This window comes from Bubalus kerabau, chromosome 1 (assembly GCF_029407905.1).
Source record: "Bubalus kerabau isolate K-KA32 ecotype Philippines breed swamp buffalo chromosome 1, PCC_UOA_SB_1v2, whole genome shotgun sequence".
In the NCBI taxonomy this organism is placed as follows: Eukaryota; Metazoa; Chordata; class Mammalia; order Artiodactyla; family Bovidae; genus Bubalus; species Bubalus kerabau.
This window is the reverse complement of record NC_073624.1, coordinates 188,107,475-188,116,681: the sequence shown is the minus strand read 5'-3', so window position 1 is coordinate 188,116,681 and position 9,207 is coordinate 188,107,475. Positions and strand designations below refer to the sequence as shown.

General features: G+C 52.7%; 1 protein-coding gene across 3 annotated transcripts in view; it reads left to right on the top strand.

Moving 5' to 3' along the window:
* The first annotated feature begins 2,219 nt into the window (after window positions 1–2,219).
* TNFAIP8L1 (TNF alpha induced protein 8 like 1) overlaps window positions 2,220–9,207 on the top strand; it is a 19,062-nt gene continuing 12,074 nt past the window's right edge. Inside the window, exons 1-3 of one of the 3 annotated variants that reach the window (XR_008702523.1) lie at window positions 2,225–2,338; window positions 2,627–2,854; window positions 6,358–6,653. The gene's annotated coding sequence lies outside the window, so the exon portion shown is untranslated. Of the gene's footprint in view, window positions 2,339–2,626; window positions 2,855–6,357; window positions 6,654–9,207 lie in introns of those variants that run through there. The other 2 variants (XR_008702520.1, XM_055546874.1) reach the window with 2 other exon arrangements.

The window sequence follows — 9,207 nt, the reverse complement described above, 5'->3', positions numbered from 1 at the left end:
TTCTCCAACACCACAGTTCAAAAGCGTCTTTAGGCTAGTGTAAATCATACTGCTATTAAAATTGTTATGAAAAAATATACTTGTTGAAGTCCTTTCTTTCAACTCCTTGGGGTATATACCTAGGAGTGGAATTCCTGGATGATATGGTAATTCTAGGTTTAGTTTTCTGAGAAATGACCAAGCTATTTTCCACAGAAGTTTCACCATTTTGTATCCCTACCACAAAGTGTGAAGGTTCTAATTTCTTCATATCCTCCAGGACACTTTTCTTTTTTGGCTGCACTGCCCAGCATGTGGAATCTTAGTTTCCCAAGATCGAACCCATGCCCCCTGCAGTTAAAGTATGGAGTCTTACCTACTGTACCACCAGGGAAGTCCCTCCTGGGCACTTCTTATTCATTCTTTTACTTTTTGGCCTCGTGTCTTGTGGGATCCTAGTTTCCTGACCAGGGATTTAACCTGTGTCCTCCCTGGTGAAAGCATGGAGTCCTAGTCACTGGACCACCAAGGAATTCCTTTTATTCATTCTTATTTGTGGGCTTGTAGGCTTTATTTTTTAAAATTTTATTGTTTTAAATTACAAAAGTATGATGACACATTTATAGGAGACTTGGAAAATGCAGAACAAGGTTACGTATAGTTCCACTATATATTACAATTTTTTTAAGTAGATAAAGAATTTTAGTTGGAGTTTCAATATCAAACTCTCAAAAATTAATAGAATGAATATACAGAAGAGTAGAAGGATATGAAGTGAAGAAGTGAAGTTGCTCAGTTGTGTCCGACTCTTTGCGACCCCATGGACTGTAGCCTACAAGGCTCCTCTGTCCATGGAATTTTCCAGGCAAGAGTACTGGAGTGGGTCACCATTTCCTTCGCCAGGGGATCTTCCCAATCCAGGGATCGAACCTGGGTCGCCCGCATTGCAGGCAGACGCTTTACCGTCTGAGCCACCAGGGAAGCCCCTGTAGAAAGATATAGTAGACCTGAAAATCACTATGAACCAATTCAACATAATTAAGATTTATACAATTTCCACACAACAGTAGGATGCAAATTCTATTATTATTTCCATGTCAGTGCATAGGTATGCCAATACACAGTGTCCCGGATGAGAAACTAGTACCTGGCTGTGAATGGGAGGATGTGGGACAAAAATTACTGGGTTAAAATCCTGGACCTGCCACTTTCGCTTGCAGGTCCTCAGGCAAGTCACTTCCACTCTCTGGGTCACAGTCCCCTGATTTTAAAAAAACAAACAACAAAAAAAGGATGGGATAAAGAGACATTTCATCTCTTTTTGCCTCCTGAAGTCTGTGCCAGGGTTGTGTGTGCCCCACGTAGAGGACAGGACTCAACCTGCACAGGTTGTGCAGCCTGCTCTGGCTCCCCCCGGTCCTAGCTGCAACTGGGACCCAGGGTTGGAGATTCCGGGAGGAAATGGAGCGGCAGGGACTCTGGGAGCTGCTCCTGGGTCCAGTTCCCAGGACTCACAGCTGCATCCTCCGGGGGCCCCAGCTGGCCCCACCGCCCCACCCGCCAGCGGCCTGGAGGCTCCTGCAGATCTCCCTGGCTCATTCCCACGGACATCGTGCCTGGGTCTGGGAAGTCCCCTGGTGGGATCTCCAGGGTCCATCCGCGTAGCGACTGCATGAAACCTAACCTGGAGAATTTATCTGCAACCCAGAAAGATGTATCTTCAACCTTGGGTTAGATTCAGCCCGTCTGGAAGGTACAACAATCTACATTTTTAATGGGCTCCCTCCCTGGTCATTCTGTAGTAAAGGGTTCCCCGGGGCCGTTCTTTAAACGGAGTCCCAGTGGGAGAAAGGGGCAGTCCCAGAGCCACAGAGTTGTTCTGTTTTTCTTTTTGGCTCGCTTTGTCTCCATGGCCCTCATATCTCTGCTTTTGACTCAAGTCTCCTTCCTCTCCTTTCTTGGACTGGCCCGGGGTTGGCCTCTCCGCTGGCATCCGGCCCCTTTCGAGATTCCGGAGGAATCCCCCGAGCCGCCTGGCCCCGCCCCAGGCCCCACCCCTCCCGCGCGGCGACCTTCTCCCATTGGGCTCTTCGTACACCGCCCGCGCTGCCATTGGCTGAGCCTATGTCCTCGCTCGCCCCCACCTCCGTCGGCCCCACTGCGGCCCTTTTCGGGAGGGCGGGGGCGAGGCGGGGCCGCACAGAAGGGCGGGGCAATTGGAGGGCGGGACCGAGCTTCCTGCCCCGCCCCGCCGGGTCCCAGTTCTCAGGCACGAGTCTCGCAGCCACAGCAACAGCCTCTCCGAGGCGGCCGGACAGAACTTCGACGGTCGAACCAACGACTGAATCCCAGAGAACAGGTAAGCGAGCGGTGCTGGGCCGCCCCGCATCTCAGCATATCTCGGGGGCCACGTGGTCGGTCTCTCTGTTTCTCTCGTTCCCTCTGCCCTGACAATCCCCCTTCGATCAGTATTCCTGCCTCTGTTTCCATCTCCCTCTCTCTTCTCTCTTTCCCTCTGTCTCTCTTGCTGTGTGGGTCAGGGGAGGCAGATCTGATCTGCCTCCTCCCCACCCCCCGCATGGGTAGTGCTCTGAGACCAGAGCACACCCAACAACAAGGACTCTGATGGACTCTGCCCGTTTCACAGTGCAGGGTGCCAGGTCCCAGGGCCAGACTCCAGAGCCAGGAGGGCATTCCAGGTGTGGGCAGCCAGGCCAAAGACGTGGAGGTGAGGATGTGTGTGACTTCTGGCTGATCCAGGCAGCTGAGGGAGTCCGGAGCCAGGCCCACCCAGACTGGCCACCTGGGAGTTCCCCAATAGCCTGAAGCCTTGGTCTCAGTTTTGTCAGCTGTGAATTGGGGCTTCGTCATTGAGGTAATTGGCAGTTGACCTGACCCAGATCTGTGTGCATCACCACTCCCTCTATCTGAGGGGGCTCATCTGGAAGAGGGGCAGCCCCATCTGTAAACAGGCCTCTGAGGTTACTTCCTGAGCAGGTCTCAGCCCAGCTGGGGGAGGTGAACATCCTGGGTTTGGGGGTGGGTGGGTAGCATAGCAGGGCGAGGGCAGTTCAGCCCAGTGGTTGGGGAGCTCAGATTTTGGAATCAGACAAACCGGACTTCCTGCTCTGCCACTCACCACCAGTACCTTGAACAAGTTGATTCCATTCTCCCAGCTTCAGTTTCCTGTCTGAGGGACATAATAACCCCCCCAGGGGTGAGGGCAGCTTGCAGGATTAAATGCAGGAACATGGGCCCTGCATGTCTCTCCCCTGGTCCCCACCTCCGCCTTCTCACCCCCCTCACTCACTCTGCTCCAGCCACACAGCCGCCACACTCCACCAACGCACCAGGCATCCTCCTGCCTCAGGGCCTTTGCAGGAGCTGTTCCCTCTACCTGAATGCCAGGTGCCCAGGAGCCAACTTTAAAACATAACAAGTTGCCTAGATGGGCCGGGCCAAGGGCCGGCGGGGCCAGGGCTGGGCAGCTGGGTGGCTGGGAGGGGCGGAGGAGGAGCCGATCCAGGGACGCTGTACCTATGGAAACCAGAACAAAGAACTGTTGTCCCAGCCACAGGAACACCTGGGCTGAGCTTCTCCCACTTGGCAGGCCCAGTGGCCTGGGACGCCAGTGGTGGGTGAGTGCCTAGATCTCTTGAGGGGAGGCAAACTGGGGACTCGAACCCCACTCTGATGGAGGGTGGGGGTCCCTAAGTTAAAAGACCAGTCAGGCAGGTACAGATTGGAGGCCCTGTGGTACCCCTTTCTGCTGTGTGGCCTTGGACAGGTCAGGGGCTGCCTGAGCCTGTTTCCTCAGCTGAGGCCTGGGGACGGGAGGGGCCTTTTGGTTGCTTGGTGATCTGATGTGATGGATTCAGAAGGCCTCAATGTCCCTGTCTGTCAAATGGGTGCCTAGAACAGAACTCCTGCTATTGTCATGGAAATAGCTCCAGAGGCAGGTGCTGAAGAAATGACTCATGCTTGTGCTGGTTCAGCCCCAGGTGTTACAGACTGAGATGACCTAGAGACAGGCAGGACTTGGCCTTACAGAGAACTCGGGCTTTCACCCCGGAATCCCCCACGTATACCCCTCCATCAGACGACTTCCTCCAGAATCTCACCACGTGAGGCATTCAGGAGGCACCTCTGGCCAAGTCCTTGGGATCTTCCAAGGCTCCATCCTCCCGGCCTCACTTTCCCCTTCTGTCCAAAGGGGCGGTGGAGGTTGGGGAGTGTCCACCTGGAAGAGACCCTTCCAGAAGGGTTCGTGTTTTGCTTCTATGTGACCTTAGGATATCTGTCTTTCTCTTTGCCTCAGTTTCCCTGGCTGGATAGTGGGGCCCTTGGACAACATCTCTGACTTCCTTTCTGGCACTGAAAGCCATCTATTCATTGAACAAACTGGTTCTGGGTGCCTACTGTGAGCCAAGCCTGGTGCAGGGTGCCTAGGACCCAGCAATGACCCAAGTCCATGTGGTGCACCCCTCCCTCCCACCCGGATTCAGCTCACAGACATTCATCCAGAGAAAGTCATTAGCCATAGCTGTAATTGCATGAAGGACTGGAGAGACAGATGGATGGGGAAGTTAGTTGAGGTGGGGAATTTGGGAGGGACTCCTGAGAAAGTGACATTTGAATTGAAGCTCAATGGCAAGAAAGAAATAGCCATGCAGAGACGAGGAGCAATCCAGGCAGAGGGCACAACCCATGCAAAGGCCCTGGGGCAGCACCAGGCTCCATGTGCTGGTGGAACAACCAGGAGGCCTTTGTGTCCGGAGCAAAGTGAGTGAGGGGGAGAGAGGAAGGAGGGGAGCACAGGGAGGGGACGGAGAAGGTCGTGCATGGCCTTGTGGGCCACGGGAGGACTTGGGATTTTACTTTGAGGGAGGTGGGAGCCCTGAAGGGCTGTGGGCAAAGGAGAGGGACTCGGGTGTTCACTGGCGCCATCTGGCGGCCTCTCCGGAGAGGAACCCGGGACAGGGGACGGGGACCAGAGACAGGATGGAGGCTGCGGAGAGGTGAGAAGTGGGTGGAGCCGGACTCTAAAGGGCTGTGTCCACAGTCCTTCCCGGTGGGTGACCCTCGAACCTCTGCCACTTGCTGTTAAAAATCAGACTGAGTCCCAGCCTATCCTGTCCTTCTCTGCAGTGGGGTGGGCTTCGGTCTCCCAACATTCATTTTTGCCCATCCATTCTTTACCCCCAACCCCCGTCCCTCGCCCAATCCCAGCTCTTTCTTCAGTGGAGATCTGACCACTGTGGAAAGTGTCTCAGTTTTTGCCGCAGCCTGGCAGGCAGGCAGAGCCTGCCCATCCTTGGGGTGGCCCCCGAAGGCTCTGGGAAACCCGGTTTGAGAACCACTGGTATCCCCTCCCCAACCCCCACCTCAAACAGGTAGCCCCCAACCCCGCTTTCTACATATCCAAATGGGCGCCAAATGTGAGGTCTGAGTGATGGTTGATAAAGGGCTGGAAGCAGCGGGTACCCTGGTGTTGGCTGGAAACAGCAGGTGCTCTGGTGTTGGTGGAGGGTATGGAATGGGAACAAGGACCGTGGGGGCGTTTACCATGGAGGGCGGAGGCCCGGAGCCCCTACCCCAACCCCAGGCTGCCCTGGGCCCCTGCAGTGGGGGGCTGAGGGAGAGAGGTGGGGCGGCAGCCCTGGCCCCAGTGAGCAGGCCCATCAATTATTGATGCCCTTTGTTGGGACATGAAGAATTCATGTGGAGGGCAGGCTGCTCCGTGGACCTGTGGCATGCCGGAGCCAGCCTCACCCCAATCATCGGAGTCACTTGCTGTACTGTTGGGAATTTTGCCACCCAGTTGTTAATATCCCAATTTTGCCACCCAGTCGTTATTAAAAACGACAGACTGTCAATAAAACTGGAAGAAAAAATAAATTTTAAATAATGACAGGCTGTGAACTTACAAATACATTATATTTAAAACAAAGGTATGGATGGGAATTCCCTGGCAGTCCAGTGGTTAGGACTCCCAGCTTTCACTGCAGGGGACCCAGGTTCCATCCCTGGTGGATAAATTAATGGCACAAGCTGCATGGCACTGCCAAAAAGAAGAAAAACACCCACAGGGCTACAGAATACTATCCAGCCATAAAAAGGAGTGAAGGCCTGACACTTGTTACAAGGCAAATAAACCTTGAAAATGGGATGCCCAGTGAGAGAAGCCAGACACAGAATGTGTGATTCCATTTATATGAAAAAATAGGCAAATTCATGGAGATGGAAAGTAAATTAGTGGTTGCCAGGGCCTGGGGGAGGGGATGGGGAGTGACTTCTGATGGGGATGGGATTTCTTTATTTAAAAAAAAAGGGACTTCCCTGGTGATCCAGTGGTTAAGAATCTGCCTTGCAATGCAGAGGACACTGGTTTGATCTCTGGTCCAGGACGATCCGTATGTCTCAGGGCAACTAAACCCGTGCACCACAGCTACTGAGCCTGCTCTCTAGAGCCTGTGAGCTGCGAATACTGAGCCCATGTGCTGCAACTACTGAAGCCCAAGCACCTAGAGCCTCTGTGCACCAAGAGAAGCCGCTGCAATGAGAAACCCACACCCTGCAACCAAGGGTAGGCCCCACTTGGCGCAACTAAAGCCCAGGTGCAACAATGCAGACCCATCATTCCTTCCCCCAACAAAGAATAATAAATAAAATATATAGATATAGATGTATTTTATTTACTGGGTTGCACTGGGATCTTTGAACTTTGCTGTGGCTTACAAACTCTTATATGCCATGCATGCGGGATCCAGTTCCCTGAGCAGGGATCGAACTAGGTCCCATTCTTGGAATCTTAGCCACTGGACAACCAGGGAAGCTCAAGGGCTGGGGTTTCTTTCTGGAGGGATGAGAATGTTTCGGAATTAAATAGTGATGATAGTTACCCAGGTCAGTGAATATATAAAACCCACTGAATTGTACACTTTAAAAGCATGGAGTTTATGGTATGTGACTTAAATACTTCAAAATAACTTATAAAAAAGCAAAGGTCATAAATGGTCAAAAATACTTTCAGGACTTCCTTGGTGGTCCAGTGCTTAAGACTCCGACCTTCCAGTGAAGGGGGCACAGGTTCCATCTCTGGTCTGGAAACTAAGATCCCTCATGCCAGGCAGTGCAGCCAAAAAAAGAAAAAATATATCCTTTCTAATTATTTTACTGCATTGTGCAATGACCTCTATGCTCTCGAGGTTATTTCTGTTTGGTGGAAATGGTGAGCAGTTTGTTCCAACTCTGTGGTCAAGTTGGAAGCTTGAAACTGGCCATGGCAAGAGAATTTACACCATGGATATTGGCAGATGCTACAAATCAGGGTTTGATGTATTGTTCAGTCATCATCTAATCCAGAGGTTGGCCAGCCTTTTTCTATAAAGGGCCAGATAGTAAATATTTTTGGCTTTGCAAGCTGTACAGCCTCTGTTGCCTCTATTCAAAGCTGTGCTTTAATGTGTACACAAATGGGCATGGCTGAGTGCCAATAAAACTTTACAAAAACAGGCAGCTGGCCAGAGTTTGCCACCCCTGGTATAATTCCAGGTAATGTCAATAATGAAAATTAAAGGGTGGTGTGTCTCTAGTTGCTTGCTTTCAAATAGCACAAAAAACCTTGAAGGGATATTCCCTCACTATAGGAAAACCACTGTTGGATTCTGCAAAAAAGTCTGTCACCTGGCCGATGAGTAAGTGAAGTCCAAGTTTTCTCTGTTTGTATGAAAGAGAAGATCCAGCGACATCCATGTCAGAACTGCTTTCATTTATCCACAGCAGCCATAGATTGGCTATTGGTACCAGTTTTACAATTGGGGTTCCCTGGTGGCTCAGTGGTAAAGAACCCGTCTGCCAATGCAGGAGACATGGGTTCGATCCCTGGGTCAGGAAGATCCCCTGGAGGAGGAAACAGCAACCCACTCCAGTATTCTTGCCTAGGAAATCCCATGGACAGAGGAGCCTGATGGGCTGTAGTCCATGGAGTCACAAAATAGACGTGACTTAGCGACTTACCACCACCACCACCACCACATTAGGCAAAACTCACTGAGAGTGTTTATCGAGTATCAACTGGCTGCATGAAATTTACAGCGAGGTTTGCTATTTTCTTAAGTTGCATGGTACACATCCCTTATGTCAGAAAGGTTTATGGAAAACATACGTATGACCTACATGCCTACATCACCCCCCGCCCCCCACCCCGGAGAGCTGGTGGCTAAGAACTTTCCAGCAGGTGGTGAATGGGTTGAGATGTAGCATTCCCAGTGCGCCCGGGGAGCAGAGTGGGCCCCTGGGAGTTGGGGCGGAATCCCTATCATCCCCATGCCCAGCGTCCAGCACTGGGAATGTGTGCATGGAGAGGCCACCCGCAGCGTGCTCAGTTCAGGTTGGAGGGAGGGCCGTGGGGAGAGTCTCCCCACCTGGTGGAGACCCTAAGGCTGGACCGTGCCTAGCATGTTGCAGGGACAGTGAGAGAGGAGATGAACTGGGGAAGGTCACTGATGGGGCAGGGGTTGGGGCTGGCCCTCCTGCAGAGTTTGGGGACTAAGAGGATTGGGAGGAACAGATCTGCCGGGACGGGTGCCCTTCCCCTCTGGGAGGGCTCACCAAGTCCTGCCTTCCCGCCCCTGCCTGGGCAAGGAAAGGATGCTGCATGTCTAGAGCAGCCCGAGGCTCCAGGTCAATGTCTGGTCAGTTTAGGAGCTGGAGTGTCCAAAATGGGGGCAAGGACAAAGGTCAGAGCCAAAGAGACAAAGTGGGGTTGGCAGAGGGCAAAAGTCTGAGGTAGGGATGGAAGGCCAGGGTTCTGAGAAGAACATGGAGAACAGGAGTTGACAGAGTCAGGGACTGGACACTCATTTCACAGATGGGAAAGCTGCCCTCAGGGGCTGGGGCTAGTCTGGGGTCTTGGTGGGGAGACCTCAGAGCTGTGGGAGGACTTGGACAGTGGGCTCCTAAGATGCTGGGGACCAGCCTTCCATCTCCTCTGTGCACTGCCCTGCCCCAGGGCCTTTGCACCTGCTGTTCCCTCTGCCTGGCTCACCTTTCCTCAGACCCCGCCCTTCCAGTCCCAGCTGCAGGGGCTCCTCCTCCAGGAAAACTTCCTGACCGCTGGCCTAGGTCACCTGCCATCCCTGGCTGTCACTGCTTCCCACCCAGGCCTTATTTGTCTGAAATTATCCTGTTTATTCCACGTTCATTGGTTCCTGCTGTCTCCTCCTT